Raw genomic sequence first — 16,924 nt, 5'->3', positions numbered from 1 at the left:
ATCAAGTCTGACAATTCTGAAAGTCTAACATATAACAGATATGTGTTTTTAAGGGATTATTCATATTGTTTATTTTTTAAAGGATAAATCAGATATATATTTAGCGAGAATTTCCTTTACAGAGGAACAATTTCTTTTCCAGAAATTATCAAAATTTTCCATCCCTCTGGACAGAAGCTAAAAATACCACTCATCCAGGCAATATAAAAACCAGAAAACTTGCCCCCTATATGACAGACACTTTATTTATTAAACAGAGAACACATCAATTATGTATAGCAGTTATACTTATGTCAACTATTTTGTTGCACAGGAAGATTTATACAAGGGTGGGAGGACAGCAGGAAAGTGTGAAAACAAAGGAAATAAATCGTTTCCTGGAAAAGGCTGAAAGATAGACAATCATTCCATTTTGATACATGTAAGCACAATAAAAAAGATATAAAGAGTTTAAGGACTAACCTGATTATGAGAAATATAGACATTTAACAGGGCATTGATGCTCTGCCACAGAAACATAACCACAGATAATGAAGCACCTGAAAATGCCCCTCTGAATATTTTCTGTGTTAAATGAGACATTTATTTTTATTTCACAACAGGGATACAGTCAACTGTAAGCATTCATAACAGCAACTGTAAACACCTAATTAGAAACTGTGACAATGAGTTAAACGTTAAGAAACCACATCTGCTCCCCAAGTTATTGTCTGCTGCGAGAGTTCTCTCCTTCTGTACATGGCTAAACAAAAAGGGCCAGGGCTCCTTCTCTGTCTGTAAGACCAGCTGGGAGGAGACAGCTTGTACCCATATGCTTAGACACTCTTCCTCCTGAAAGCAGAGTGGCTGCATCCCACCTGCTGCCTGGAAATGGATCCTGAATTGTGTGAACCCCTGAGCAGCATGCAGACACTGTCTGGGTGGGTGCTGCTTAACAAGGACCAAAAACAGGGCTGGGAGCACTTAGGAGAGTCAGGATAGTCACAGGATTGACAGGATGGTACCCAATCCCTTTCTGTGTTATTGCCTGGTGGATAAATAGGGCCTGGGAAGTGAGAAATGGATGGAGGGATCAGTTCAGGAGCTCTTCATATGTACAAGGAGCTGAGGGAGTCGCTGTGATACATTAACCTATCTAAGCAATATGCAGGCAAGGAAGAGACAATGGGGTCACCACATAGCCCAAAGTGAACACCAGAACCCTGAAATACATTTTATACCACAGACACAGAATCAAGAAATCATAATATGGGTTGGCTTGGAAGGCATCTTAAAGTTCATCTTGCTCCAAGTTCCATCCATCCTGGCCTTAGACATTTCCAGGTATAATACAGCCACAGCTTCTCTGGGCAACCTGTTCCGTGGCCTCACCATCCTCACAGGGAAGAATTTCTTCCTAATAGCTAATCTAAATCTACCATCTTTCAGCTTAAAGCCATTTTCCTATGTTCTACCACTATATATACTTGCAAGAAGTCCCTCCCCAGCTTCCTTGTAGGCTTCCCATAGGTACTGGAATGTTCTCTAAGGTCTCCCTGGAGCTTTCTCTTCTCCAGGCTGAGCAGCCCCAGTTCTCCCAGCCTGACTCAAGAGCAGTGGGGTTCCAAACCTTTGATCTTCTTCAACACTCTGTTGTGTCCAAAAGTTTAGAAATAGAATACAAAATATTTTCTTATCCCCTTTCTCAAGTCAACATGTTGAGAAATATGTTGTATATATGCCAATATCATGGAGTGAGAATTAGAGGTTAATCATAGCATGAGCCCTTATTCTAGACTACAAAACTTGGTGGAATCAATCTGTCCTCTCCAGTGATTTCTGCCACATGACATTATTAGTGGTTGGAAAATGTTCTTTCCAGCCTCTTCCCCCTTCCAGACTCACAGAACCAGTGAGCTGAAAAATGTCATTCTTTTGTCCTCATCTTTTCCTGTGTTGTTCTTGTTTTCTCAGCCTCATCTTCCAGCACACTGTACTACGAATATTATAGGTATATTAAGAGTCGACGAGTGTATTTATATAAGTTATAAAGATTCCTGTTCATCCAAAGCAGCAGGCAAGCGAACCTCATAGTGATTTCCTTCTTTTCTTGTGCAGAAATTGGAGTTTGACTGATTCACACCTTTATCGGAATTCAGTCATAATGTGTCTCTGTGTTTCCTTAAGGGATTTTTAGCTATCCGTTTCCTTTGGATGTCTATTTAGAGTGTTTTTCCTGGGTCTCTCTCTGTGAAAATTGCATCTGTGGGTTGCAGTGCCCTACTTTGCAGCTACAAGAGCATCAATCCCAGGTACCCACAAATAAAAGGAAAACCAAGAAATGTTTAAACTGCTCTTCTCTGTGCCTCAGCTAGACCTTTCCTTGCAAAGGGGCAATGGGAATACTTATTTTTCCAGTGTTACACTGTCAGAAGGAACACTCAGGCAGCACGCAATGTTACTGCTGCTTATAAAAGCCTTTATTCACAGATGAGGGGTGTGGGGTTTTATTCCTTTCTTCTTTCCTTTTTTTTTTTGTTTTTTTGGTTTGGTTTTTTTTTTTTCCATTCTGTATTTAGGGTCTTATTATTCTTTGCTATGATGCAGCAAAGCCCCACAAAGAATTACAGCCATAATAATCTGAAGCAGTCAAAGTACCCAGATAGCATGTGCTAAGTAAGGCAGGATAAATCCAGCAGGGCTGAGTTAGCAAAGGGCTCAGTGGATTAGGTTCGAAGCTTGGTTCTCAGGGGTTGGAAAGTGAACAAACACCTGGCACCTTCTTTGGAAACTGAAAAAAAGAAAAGAACAAATGAAAGGGAAATGTAACCTCCTGTCTCAGTGTTCCCTTCTCCACATCTCATCTCTAACTTCACAGAATAATTGGCTTCCCTGAAAACTTTCTTAAAGCAGTTCCTCTTTGTATAACTTCATAACTTCACCCCACACAGAAACTTTTTTTTCTTTTTGCTTTCAGGATGGACTGGAAGGAAGGGGATGAAGAATCTGTAAAGGCAATGAAGTTCATGGAAGACTGTCCTCCAGCTACTCAGCCACACAACCAGCTTCCTTTGGCCATTATTGGTCTTTCATGTCATCATGGTATCAATAAATTGGGGAAAAAATTACTTCCAACCTTTGCCGTGTTGAGTTTGAACTCAGAGACTACAGAGATTTTCAGTGGTATGAGAACTATACTGGCAAATACTAGAAGAAAATGTATTAAACTGAACCTTCTGTGGGGAAAGGAGAGGGCACTGTCCATCAGTATCACTCTGGGGAAAGAGGCAGGGAGGTTATGTTTATGTGTGTCACTCCATCATTTTGAGAATTTTTTGGTATTTCTGTTGAAATTATATTAAATTTCTCAGATTGCGTTAGGAATAGCTATTGTTTCAAAATTTGACGCAGTGCATCAAAATTTTTCCAACTGTGTTTTTAGTGTAGGGATGGCTGCCTGTAAAGACACACACACATAAAAACCAGATTTCTTGCTTGGTGGATATAAATAAGTATTTTCTGACTGAATGTGTCCTTGCTGAAGTGACAAACCTGACCTGGGTAACAAGAGAAGACACAAGAGAGCTCAGCTGTAGGTGAGGGCTCTGGTGATACCGGAGTCCATGGGCTTTGCACACCCTTTTTCCTCTTTTTCCTCTCCTGAAGGGAAAACTCTCACAAGTTCCAAATTGCCCATCAGAGCTGTAAAAGAAGCATCACTGCCTACAAAACTTTTAACCTATTTTAAGCATTTCAACATATTTATTCCAATAGAAAACAACAACAACAACAACAACAACAACAACAACGAAAAGAAAAAAAGATAAAGGAAAAAGTCCTCCTCCATTATAAGAATCATTAAGCGTGTAAGAACAAGTAAAACCAGAAGTGGTATTTAAAAAGATAATAGCCTTCTTTTCCCTTGGAGCATTGATTAAAAAAAGGAATTCTCCATCCAGGTTTAATCTCTTGCTCTTCGAGGAAGTTCAACATGGACTTGGGAAAACACATTCCCAGAATTCCAAATATTCTCTCACTGATAAGTAATTCCAAGCTCACAGTTCTTTGCTTACTCACAGTGCTGCCACTAAAGATCTGGAAGATTAACCCAATTCTAAAGTTGAGGACTGCCTATTACAAATCCTCCCCAAAGGATACAGGAGATATTTGAGACAAAATTTTGTTAGTGGGAAGAGCAGCAAAACTTAAATGAACAAAGCCAGACAGTAATTCCGCCTTTAATTCAACTACTACTTATAAATCTCCTCAGATTAAAGATAATTCCAGCATTTTAAAGATCAAAGTCTTGCTGGCTGCTTGATTGCTTTTTAAATTCTGATTTTATATTCTACTAAACTATGCACCATGAAAAAAATAAAGGAGAAATCACATGTACTACACTGAGAAATCCTATTTCATTTAATGGTTGGGGATGAGAATTGCCTTCAGAATTCTTCCATTACAAAGCTCTATCTCATGTTACCAATGACAGAAGAGATAGTTTTCAGTCAAGAAATTGCACAATAAAAATTTTTGAGGGAGGGATACTGTGAGAGGTATTTTGGGGTTCTTTGTATAATTTAATTTAAAGAGAGGCTAACAAGCCCCTGAAAATGAGGACTTATTGAGATGCCACATCAAAAAACTCCACCTATATTTGAAAATTTCATCTGTGAATATTTGAGAGCTGTTTTTTGGAAAAAAATAAACTAATTCCAGAACTTTGCCACCCCATTTTCATTACCCTGCTGTACAATACTGTGAATATTTTCAAGCTTTTCCCTTTTTCTTTATCGCAAAAGTTTTAGGAAGTTTATATAAATTAATAAAATCCTGGGCTCTATGAAGCCAATCTTGCTTTGAACATGCTTTTATTGATCTTTCAGGTAAATCTACTGTGAATGTTATGAGCCAAACCCAGATCACCAGCTTCAAACAGAATTGGCGGTACCTGTAGAGAGTTTTCCCTGGCAGACAAGCTTTCACTAAAGCCAGCAGAGCAGAGGTGAGGATAAAAAACTTGCTTAATTAACATTTCAGATGTATCACACGTTGAGTGATTTAAGGTAGCTTAAACTATCCCAGTTGTCTTGTGGAGTATGTCATTTTTATATGGTACAGAACTCAGTCATCCACTAATAATCAGGTATGTTAAAATGAGAATTTCATTCACCTATGCTTCTTTTGTTTTTGTTTGCCTCATTAGGAGGCTGCAGCTTCTTTTCCCCAGTTTCCCCAGGCTGGAATAGTTGGGAAGTTGTAGAAGGCTTATATAATTTGTTAGGACAGTTTTTCATTATTGTGAGAGAGGGAAAGAGAGACTCCTGTCTGCTGTTTTGTGAGACACTGTTACAATCAGAGAATTAAGGTTGGAAAAGACCTCTAAGGCCATTGAATCAAACTGATCCCCCAGGACAGCCAAGTCCAACACTAAACCCTGTCCCCAAGTGTCACATCTGCACTTTTTTTGAACATTGGTCCCTAAAGTTTTCATCTAAAACCCCCTGAAGACAACTGAAACACTGTTCTAAAAGCCTTTTAAGGCTTCTAGAAGGACAAACTGTAAAATCAAGTTCTGCAGTGATTCTTTATTTTCTTTTTTTTTTTTTTTTTTTTTTTGGTTTCCTTCTATTTCCTCTGTGGCTCTTTGTGGATTTTTTTGGTTGTTTTTTTTTTTTTTTTGCTATGTGGCAAAGGGGATTCAAAAGGACACATTCAGAAGCATTGCACATAGAGAGGCTGACAGCTCTTGAATGAGACTACTGAAAGCTGATTATTTGATGTACAGCTGAGTCATCTGCAAGTGCTCTCTTCTGCCATTCAGAGTATTAAGTGAAGGACTTTCAGTGTGTTAATCTAAAGAGCAAGTCAATCTTGTTATGTATTTTATGAACATGTATTTGTGACAGAGTCCACAGTATCTCAGCATTCTCCCTGTAAAATATATTACAGTTATCAAGTCCAAATAGACTTTGTGGAAAGGTTGGGGTTTTTTTCACAATTCTGGGCTCAAAACTCCAGAAAATGAAAGGCTTAGTTAGAATGTCAACAGCTGACAGAGATTTGTGGGCTATCACAATATCACTGGGATTCATGGAGGTTCACCTGAATGCTCAGCAAATTTTCCAAATCCAATTAACCAAAGGCACCATTTCCTATGTAATAAAAATGATGAGTGTCCTAACAACTCTTTCACAGCTTGAACTATCACTTAAACTAAGGATGAGTGAGCCAGCTTGGCTATAAAGAAAAATAAATGGCCCTGCTTGCCATTTCCACTGTACTCACTTCATCCCATGCTGGAAGCACAGTTGAGCAATTTCTGATATTGTTCAACAATTGCATTGGAACAATCGGTACCTGAAATTTATGTTCATAGTGATAGAGGAATATGAAATATCTACAGCGAGATATGAGAACTAAATAATAAGATAATAAGATAATGAGAACTAAAATAGTAAAAACCAAGCATAGGTCTGAGGAGGTACAAGAATTTGTTTAACAATCTGAGATTGTGTGTGGTTACACAAAGTGTAATTTATTTCCCTGTGGGGGGTGTGTGTCTGTGTACATGCACATGTAAATCTACACTTTATCACCCAGTGCCAACAATGGCCATTCAAGAACAAGTTTTCATTATATTAGAAGAGGAGACAGTTTTTTTGGTTCAAATACTGCAACTTCAGCTGTCTAGAAGCTTCAAGGGAAAGGCATGGCAAACAAGCATAAGGATATCTGCAAAACAGAAAGGAGAGCCACACTGTTTATCTAGTTTAAATTTAGGGTGAACTTGAAAGCACTGAATAAATAGAAAGACAAAACTTACTGAGTCTCTCAAGGAGTGTTTCAGAGCAGAAGATCAAATGCAAAGCAGGAAAAAATTGTCCTGTGTATCTCAGGAAATCCTTGAAATAAAGGGTGGGGAGACCTTGAAAAAAAAAAAAAAAACTGCCTTCTTAATTTGAGGCAACAAACAACCAGGACTCCTGAAACACTGCCGCTCATTGTGTGACAGGAACCTTGACAGCAAAAATGAGGTTTCTACACAAGTTCTGAGGGGGAAGTTAAATGACAGGAAAAGACTGGTTTTGTAAAGTCTGACACTCTTGATTCTGAATGTTGGTAATTATGACAAAGATGCACAGAAATAAAATGATGTTCCTGCAGCAAACTCAGCTGTGAACTGTCAGCTGTGCACCAGTAATGAGAAAGATGTGTTTTAACACTGCTGTGTCTGTGTGTGATGTGGGGAAGAGTGAAGATCCAACATTTTTAATGTGGTTTCCCATTATTTCCCAGTATTCCTCAGTGATAATGTCAAGGAGCCACTGAACCACGGGAATCATCTTGGATTCACCTGTACATTAAAAACAGGAACGTACGTGAGCAGTGGCAGGGGTATAACCCAGATTAAATCCAGGAAATGTTGCAACTGAAAGGAAAAATAGTGTATCAATTGCAGATTTCATAAAGATGTCAGTCTTCCTCTGATGTACACAATATCCTGTTTTAGAGAAAAAAATCAGTGGCAATCTAATTTGTAATAGAAGTATGACTGGTAACATTGTGATTTGTAGGGTGACAATGGTGTTAATGGGATCAAGGAAGTATCAGTCACACAGAAATTAAAACATCCAAGTTAAAAAATACTCAACAAACTAAGCAAAACTAAGGTAAGAAAAATTGTGGACTCCCCATCTCTGGAAGCATTCAAGACCAGGCTGGATGTGTCTTGGAGCAACCTGGTCTAGTAGGAACATGTCCCTGCCCATGGGAGGGGACTGGCATGAGATGATCTTCAAGGCTCCTTCCAACCCCAGCCATTCTGTATTTCTATTGTTCTGTGAAATAAAGCAACAATAAACAGAACAAAACAAAATGAAACAAACAAAAATAATAAAAAATAAGCTAGTTCTCAAGACAGAGGGACCAAACAGGATGAAAGGGAAAAAATCAGTTTCCCAAGTAAGCACTGATTTTATCAAGTATCAAAAGCCACAGACTGCTGCAAAAAATGTCCGTCTTGTCTGTAAGAGCCACGGTGTAAAAGGCCACAGGTTCAGAATGTTTCCCTTGCAAAAATCACTAGCAGGATCAGGGCCCAGTCTCATAAGCTTTTAAAAAATATCTCGTTCTGTGGAGACACTGCAAATGTGACAAAAGAAAGGATCTCTTGATGCCACTTTTAACAGTAAATGACACTATTATACTTCAAGATAGACACGAGGCCCCAAGTCAACCTTATTTCAGAGATGAATTACTAAGAAGAGTGCTACAAACCTGTCTTCCTCTAAACAGAAATTAAGGTGACAGGATACTCATGGGATGGAGGCGAGTTGAAAGGAACTGTGTTGCAACACTAAAGTTAAAGCTGACTCTTTTAATTTCACATTTTTGTGTTACAAAGAAAAAAGAAGAAGGAAAAAAGACAAAACAAAAAAACCCCTGAAATGTTGAACTGAATCTGTTTAAATAAGTGTATATGTGAAAACCCCCCTCCAAATCAGACTGGTGCAAAGACATGATATACTGGAAAAGGAGATTTGATCATTAGTCCATGCTCTAAGCAGCTTGTCAACATCTCAGGAGAAAAAGATATAAGGCCCCAAATTCACATATTCAGGAAAGAACCTTTTGAAAAGCAGCCATTTGAAACTGCCAACAAACTGAAGACAAAAATGAGATTTGATAGAGGTGACAGAGCCTACAGCATCAGATTAGCTCTTTGTTTGTCACAGCGAGCAAAAGATGTGGCGTTCGGTCTGACAGACTCGCTCGTGACCTTTATTCTGCCAAGCCAAATGAGAAGGAGGACAGTGAATGCCATTTTGCATCCTGGAACTGTTGCTTGAGAAGCTTGTAAACAGTGATTTGAATAGAAAATGAAAAATCTGAGCACTGAGACTTCATACTGAGCTGTCACTTCTCCGCTTCGCCATTTGCCATGTGTTGTGTTCAGACAGAGGTTCAGTTGTCAGCTCACAGAGAAACGCTCAGACAACAAAAAGCCCACCACGTCTGGACGACTCTTCAGAAGCATCTTGTAGCTGGATAACACTCAGCACAGGAATCCTCAGCTCTCTTCCCTCCTCACTCTTTCCCTCCTACTCCCTGAAACTCCAGGGGAAAGTGTGTTGTTGAAAATTACCACCAGTACCTGCAGGACTGTCATGGCAAGAGGTGAGAGAAAATACTGAGAAGGTGGAAAAGTCCTGTTTCATCAAGGTATCAAGTTGTGGATGCCCAAACACCAAAAGTGGTCGAGGCCAGGCTTGGGTTCTGAGCAAGCTGGTTTAGCAGAAGTTGGCCCTGCCCATGTCAGAGGGTTGTAAATAGATGATCCTGAAGGTTGTTTCCAAACCAAACTCATCTCTGACTCTATGATCCCCTGTTATTTGCACCAGGAATGGTGCCAGATGCTGATCCACACAGTAATTCCCATGAAAAAAATCACATCATTTTGGAAAGACGGCTTTCTTTCTTCTCCACAAATAGAGAGATTAAAGGACAAAATATATGATTTAAAGGAGAAGCAATTCCAAGATACAGGACATTTCTGCCCAGTTCATTTATTTTTTCATATGTCAAAATATTTATGTCCTTCCCATATTGTCTTAGTTTTTTTTTTTTAATGCATAATATTTAGTACTTCAGTCATTTCTGAATTATTTTTTCTTGTTTGTATCTTCCTCTCAGTGATGACAGACCAAACCAGTCTCAAGCAAGACACTGTCCTTGGAGTAGCCTCTGAAGTGTTCCTCTGTCTCTTACACAGGGACATATGTTTTTCCATTTGATTCCAAATGATTTAGACAAATCTCAAGTTTCTCACATCTTTACCAAAAACTTACAGGCCCAATATGCTTTGCTTTAGATGTTTCTTTTCTTTGTACTGTTAAGAAAAGAAAACTGAAGCTTTTTGATATCAATCAGATGCAAATTCTGTCAACTCACTGAAAATATTTTGAGCATATTTATTTATATGTAGACACTACTAAGATTTTCAAATGTTTTATGGCCAGTCTGTCTTTGTTCTTATTTAAGATATGAAAACCATATTATTTAAACTTCCTCCAGTGTATATATCTATTTTCACTGAATTATATGAGTTTTATGGCAGATGTGAGTATGGAAAAAGCTCAGTTGCATTTGTTTTGCACTTAGTAAACTATTCAGTGCAGATTTAACTGAGCTAATGATGTCTACTGGGATGGAGAGTGATAATATGGGATCCAGTTCTGGGCCTGTCAATTCAGGAAAGCCATTGAGGGGCTGGAGAATGTCCAGGGAAGGGAACGGAGCTGGGGAAGGGGCTGGAGCACCAGGAGATGATGAAGGAGCTGGGGGGGGCTCAGCCTGGAGAAAAAGAAGTTTAGGAAAGACCTTTTGGCTCTGCAAAGCTCCCTGACAGGAGGGTGTAGCCAAGGAACAAGGTCTGACAAGAGAAGAGGTTCTCAAGCTGTACCAGGGGAAGTTTAGACTGGATATCAGGAGGAATTTCATTACTGGAAGGGTGGTCAGGCATTGGAAGGGGCTGGCCAAGGCAGTGGTGGAGTCCCCATCCCTGGAGGTGCTCAAGAAATGACTGGGCATGGCACACAGTGCTCTGGGCTGGTTGACATGGTAGCGTTGGGTGAAAGGTTGGACCAAATAACCTTAGTAACCTTTTCTAAAAGTTCTAATTCAGATTCTATGAATACCATAATCCTGATATTACAAGAGAAAGCACAGTCTGAAAAAAACCTACCCAGAATTAAATATTTGGGTGGTTACCCTGTACAACAGTCCTTTGATGCAATAGTACTGCTAAATGCAAAATGCTGTGGGAATATGACCTTGTTTCGTTTTTTGATCACATCATGAGTCACATCTTTGACAAAGCCTGCCTTACCTCCCTGAAGTCATCCTTGATTTAAGAATGTCACAGAATGAAATCCTGGATCTGAATCTCCTTTACTTTTCATTGTTTTGGCCCAATGACAGTCGCATAATAGGTCCCCATCTCAAAATCTGTTACCTGTCTAGGTTCAGACCAATAACCTGGGAGCAAAAGACTTCATCCTGCTATGAATGTCTTGATTCATTATTCGACAGAAGTTTTGAGATGCTGCCTGGTTGAATATGCACCAGAAAGGTCAATAATGTTACTGAGATATTCCTTTTGATGCCCTCAGTCTGTTTGCATTGTCATTGTCCTGACACCCTGCACGGACAAAGAGAAACTTTGTGGGGTGTGTAACACCCTCTCATCTCCCAGAATTTGCAGCTGGGATCCACTTCACCAAACAATGCACATTTATTGACAGGTAGTCTGACAGCTTTTTTAAGCTGCTTGGCAGCTTGTTTTTAGCAACACATTGTCATGTTCAGTGTTATCACATTTCTTTTAGATTTGTGTGATACTAAAAGGCCAAACCTCCAAGGCATCAATATGGGGTGCAAAGCAGGATTAGCTCCAAGACACCCAGGAAAATACACCTTAGGGGTCCATTGATTTTTCTTCTAAAAATTTATGTCTACTCACTTTCCAACCCTGTCATTGACAAGCATCTTAACAGTTGTTTCCCAAACAGTTGCTTTAAGTTGGATTTTTTGTTGTTTCTCTTTACCTTAAGCTTGCAGGTGTCTGAGGCAACTAAACTGAATAGTGTTCACAAAACTCTTCACATATCTGTGAAATGCAATTAGAATCACTTTCCAGAAAACTTAAGAAAGAATAAGGCACTTTTCTGGGAATGTGATGTGTTAGTCAAACTCTCCACTGCTGAGGAATACAATTGACCACAAGCTGTGAGGAGTCATTGCAATGCTCGAGCTCAGCACCTGCAGAAGGTTGTAGTTGCAGTCCTTCTCTCCTGGCAGTGAGGGATACAGAACATGCCAGTAATCCAAATTTAGACTCTGCAAGGGGCAGCAAAATATTTAGTGCTGCTTAAACAGGTGAGTAGAAATAATTTTGTTTGAGTCTTGCTCTTTGTATATCAGGGTCAATTTGGTAGATAGTGAGGATTAATATCTAGAGTATATAAGTCTCATTATTTATTTTCTAAGTTAAATGGGCTTGTTTTTGAGATAAATTTGCATGCCTTTAGAGACTGTCTTTCAGGGCATAAAATATAGAATATAAATCCTATCATATGTGCCCTCCAAATTCAGCCTGTAACTTTAAATAAAACTATCAGGATTGCGCAAAAAAAGGGATTCTTCTGCTGGTTGTATTCTGTGTGGACTTTCAGAAATTGTACCCTCTAATTACCCCAGCTCTAAGCAGCCAAGAAAGTACTTAATAAATCTTGTCCAATTCAAAAAGTAGAACCAAAAAGCTGCCTGCATTCTCAGCTTATATGGCTGTCCTTCAGAGCTTTATCAGCAGCAAAAATTGCTCCCACTACATGTTGTGTCCAGAAAGGAGAAACAACTGGAAAGTCCCAGCAGCAGCTGGCAAGTAACAATGATTGAATTCCAGATGGATCTAAAAAACTAGTGATACCTCCTGGGAAGCTTTGAAAAACATTTTACTTTGCAGTGATCCTGTTCACATCACACTCATTTAAAATATTTTTCCCCTTTGTTCTTGGCACAGAAGGAACAGATGAGCTCCTGAGAAATAATTCCATTTTGAGAGACCAGCCCCTGCTAATACAGGCAGGGAGAAGAAATAGGACAGGGAGAATTGCCATTCTGTTGTGGTTTCAGATATCAGCTGTTCATTTGTGCAGTTCACTTGTGCAGTTTCTGTAGCTAATTATTTTTCTAAGGATTTTACTAGAGCCAAAGGATAAGACAGGTTAGAAACAACCCTTGTAGCAACCCTTTTGGTCCAGTACCTCCATCAGAGTGGGGCCAAATTTGATTGCTTAGAATCACAAAATCACAGACTGGTTTGGGGAAGAAGAGACCTTAAAGATCATCTTGTTCTACCCCCTGCCATGGGCAGGAACACCTTCCACTATCCCAGGCTGCTCCAAGCCCTGCCCAGCTGAGCCCTATCACCCTCATGACCCTGACACCAAGAACTTTCTGAAAAAAAGCTCCACAACCAATGCATTGTCTGTTTCTCCTTTTTTTTTCTCCCCTATCCTCTGAAAAGCAAAACTTCTTTCTGTCTGGAAAGAACTTGGCCCTGTAGGTGTTCACACAGTCTTTACTCACCATGTCCTGCAAACTGGAACTTAGCCATGACCTTGAAGGATCTCGGAGAAGGGTGGGAAGAATGGTTCAAACCCCACTAATGCATGGTCTCAGACTTCTCTTTCACAGCATGCTAAACAGATAAAATGCTCCTGACATGTTCAAAATGCTTTCATGACAAAATAATTCTGTGTCATGCCTCGGTTGCCTGAAGGGCTCCAGGAGTATTTTTTTTTCCTGAGTACACCATTAACCAGATATATTTGGGGTTGGTTGGTTTCTCTTTCTCCCTTTTCCTCAGAGACATCCATGATAGTGGTGCTCAGTACTCCAAGGTGGCACATGCAATTTTTGCTCTTTCACAGTCAGAGCACTCACTGCATTCAGGAAAGAAACTTCCACTTAGGTCTGACAGGCAAAGATCTGGATTTTGTGGATGTAGTAGGTTGCCATTTACTGCTAAGGTACAATTAGGGTGCAATTTATCTTCAAATGTGCAGTAGGAAAAGGATATCCAATTGATTTCCATGCTTTGCAACCTCAGGTTTTGGTCACACCTTGGCTGCTCCTTTTCTCTCCCAATGACACACACCTGACAAACCCTGAAATTTAAATTCCTTGACTAACTCAAATCCGGGGTATGATATTGGGTAACACTAAGTGCCCAATGATAGACAGAAGGTCAAAATTTAGTAGGATCCCTTGTGGTTTTATAGTCTGTGCAATGAAAGCCATTAACTCGTTTTGCAATATTGAAAGATGATGGCCTCTGGCATATTAATCCTTCAAATAACTTTGACTTATAGCCCCTTTGGCTAAAAAGCCTTACACTTTTCCTCCAATACCATAGAATTGGAAAATGCACTTAGCCTGAAAGTTTCTAGATTAACTATGAAGGAGAAAAAGATTCTACCTCTAGGACTGTTCATGCTGTAATATTCTGAAATTCTCCTGCCAAGCTTGAATAAAACTTGTGAAAGTGCTAATTCTATTTGAGAAAGCTCATGAGATACAATTATGGAATGTCTGAGAGCTTATCAATGCAAAGTCAGTCAGCTAATTAAAATCCATTTTGGAAGGACCATCTAGTTTTACAAACAGCTTGTTAATGGCCATCCATAGTTCCACTGCTGTTTATGTCTTAGTAATTAAATTACTAACCCCAGAAATAGATAGAGAAGACAACATATTTAATAATTAGACAGTTAAACTTGGGTGAGATGCCATGGCTGTGTCATCACTCACTGCAAAGCAGGTCTCTATAAATCACATGAAGGTAGAAGCTGTAAAACAGTGGTTAATTATCCTAAAGGAGGACTGATAGCAACTACCTTTCTTTAAGAAATATATTTGACAGCTTTGTGGAAGAAGCATTAACAGTAGATTTTCTGTCAGTTAGAAGAAATTACTGTTTGTCTAGTTTGGGCGACATTGAATATCCCTGTGCTTAAATGAACTCCTTATTTAGTTAAATAAAATAAATTTTAAAACCTTCATCGAAATTTACCTTAGATAGAATATACATCAAAATTCTTGCTGCAAAGGTTAATTCCTCTAATTATTAAAATATATCAGTCTTTTGCTCAGCCTGAATTTGTCCAGCTTAAATTGTATTTTGATTTCTTGCATTTAGACTTATTTGGTGAAGATTCAGCAACTTCTGTGTGACTGACAATTATGCCCAGCACATGTCAAGGCCTGTCATAATTATGTCATGTTATACCTTAATACAATAGTAATTCTATCTTGTTGTATCACTTCTGAAATTATTAACTGCAGCTCTGACTGAACTATTCTATTTTATTTTTTTGTAAACACGTGTCTCCTGTTTGAGCTGTAAAGAAACAATCTGACACACTGACATCTTAAATAAGAACAGAAAGCATGTTTTCATCACATTAATTGGAGAAAAAGTCAATCTTGGTATTCAGATAAATTTAAAGTAGCAGCTTCTCCATTAATTGTGGATATAATTTGGGATTTCCAGTTAAGCAAACAGTACTCTGAAGTTACAGCACTCCTGAGAAGGTGGACTCACACTTTTGATGATTGTATTTTGGAAAGGCTTTGTGTTGTGTTTATATTTTGGGAGTCAGAGTGAAAGAAGGGAATTTATTTTGAGTCAGAGAAAGAGCTGCTGAGCTCTGATGAAATATGCATTACAGGGTATACTTGATATTCACTCCTATTTTTTGCTATTGTTGCTGTCAGCTTTTCCTGGAGCAAGGACACATCTAACAGACCCACAAAACAATAGACTGCTTCAGCAGTCAGAGTGCAGATTCCTTTGAAGAAAAGTCTATGAGTAAGACCTAGGTAATTTCACAGGATCACTTTTATTTCCCTAGGTTATATCAATTATAACAATGGATAGGTCACCACTGGCAGCATGTCAGTGTCCCATGACCTGGCCCAGTGTCTCCTGTAGGTGCAGAAGAGGAGAGAATAAAGAACTGGTGATTTTTGGATTCTGCATCTCCATGTGAACAAAGATGCCATTAGTAAGATTTTCTCAACACCTTGTTTCAAGAAGAGTAAAAGACAACAAGAATTTCTAAAGCACATTCAGTCCCTGGCTTACCAACAGACCTGCAATATGAGCTCTGGAGTCTGACCAGTCTGCCAGAAACAGCTCCCCTGGCTGTGTTTGGGGAACTGAGGTCACCAATGGAGAGCTGGTACAGAAACGGGGAACTGATAATAAATTTATTGTTAGGGTGATAAGTGTTTTCATCCTGGCAAACTGAAAAATATTTAGGATGCTCCTAAAATATATATATAAATGAGGTTCTTGGGAAGCTGCTTGGTCAATCCTTATTGTAATCTTTCCTAACAATCCTTGTTGTTGGCATTATGTTCACCAGCTGCAGGCACCTTGCACATCTCACAGAATTTTCAGATTCTACCAAAAGTCACCCTAACCCACAGTGTAAGAGAAGTGGATCCTGTCTGAGCTAGTGTTGCATCCTCCATCTCTGCTGCACTGATCTGTTCAATTTTGCAGGTTTTTTTTGTCCCCAGAAATTCCTCCTGCAGCACATTTTGACCAAAGAACTGACTTATCTGACCACAAAGCAAATGGTCTGACAACTGAGAATGAAAAACCTGATTTATTTGTGAAGGTTATCCACCTTCTTCTGTCTATGAAAATACAATTTAAGGACTTGGATAGACAGTTTTCTGTAAAACTCTGGCACAGAACAACAAACCCCTTGGATGCCTGTACAACTGGTGTGTGTGTCTGTTCTACTGTGAAACAGAGTGGCTTTTTTTTCTGACCAAAAAATTACAATCTAGAAGTTTTCCCACCCATATATTGACAAAATCTGAAAATCTGATCATTCAAATAGTGTATTTTACTGGGTTTTACAGACAGCAAAGTTTGACCATGCATGTCCTTTTTCAATGCTTTTCAGTGGTTTCTCCATATGTTTGTTCCTAACAGAAAATACTAATGTCTTTCAGCCAGAGCCTTTCTGCTCAGGTGTGTCAAACTTTTTCAATCTTGTCCAAGATTTCAATGTAACCAGAGGTCCTTGTGTCTTTATTTATCATACCATAGATAATAATATCTACAATAGCTCTTTGTAACAATTTTATTTCCTCTCCTTTTTTTTTTTTTTACCTTTTTTTATTCCTTGCCTGATGTTTGAATGTCCTCCAATAAACCTCTAAGAAAAATTAATTTATAGAGAACAATTAGAACATTTTGATGACATATTCTGTGACAAAATAAATAAGGACAAGCTGGATGGGGCTTGAAGCATGTTCTAGTGGAAGATGTCCCTGCCTGTGGCAGAGGGTTGAAACTAAT

General features: G+C 39.0%; 1 long non-coding RNA gene across 2 annotated transcripts in view; it reads right to left on the bottom strand.

The window, feature by feature from the left end:
• Positions 1 to 2,527: 2,527 nt before the first annotated feature.
• LOC140683612 (uncharacterized) overlaps positions 2,528 to 16,924 on the bottom strand; it is a 69,171-nt gene continuing 54,774 nt past the window's right edge. The window contains exons 3-4 of one of the 2 annotated variants that reach the window (XR_012054793.1): positions 6,806 to 6,907; positions 2,528 to 2,770 (exon numbers count right to left, since the gene is read on the bottom strand). This is a non-coding gene — a long non-coding RNA (uncharacterized lncRNA). The remainder of the gene's footprint in view (positions 2,771 to 6,805; positions 6,908 to 16,924) is intronic. The other variant, XR_012054792.1, reaches the window with a different exon arrangement.

Source organism: Taeniopygia guttata, chromosome 3 (assembly GCF_048771995.1).
Source record: "Taeniopygia guttata chromosome 3, bTaeGut7.mat, whole genome shotgun sequence".
Lineage (NCBI taxonomy): Eukaryota > Metazoa > Chordata > Aves > Passeriformes > Estrildidae > Taeniopygia > Taeniopygia guttata.
Note: the sequence above shows the minus strand (reverse complement) of the source record. Positions and strands in the feature narration are given on the sequence as shown.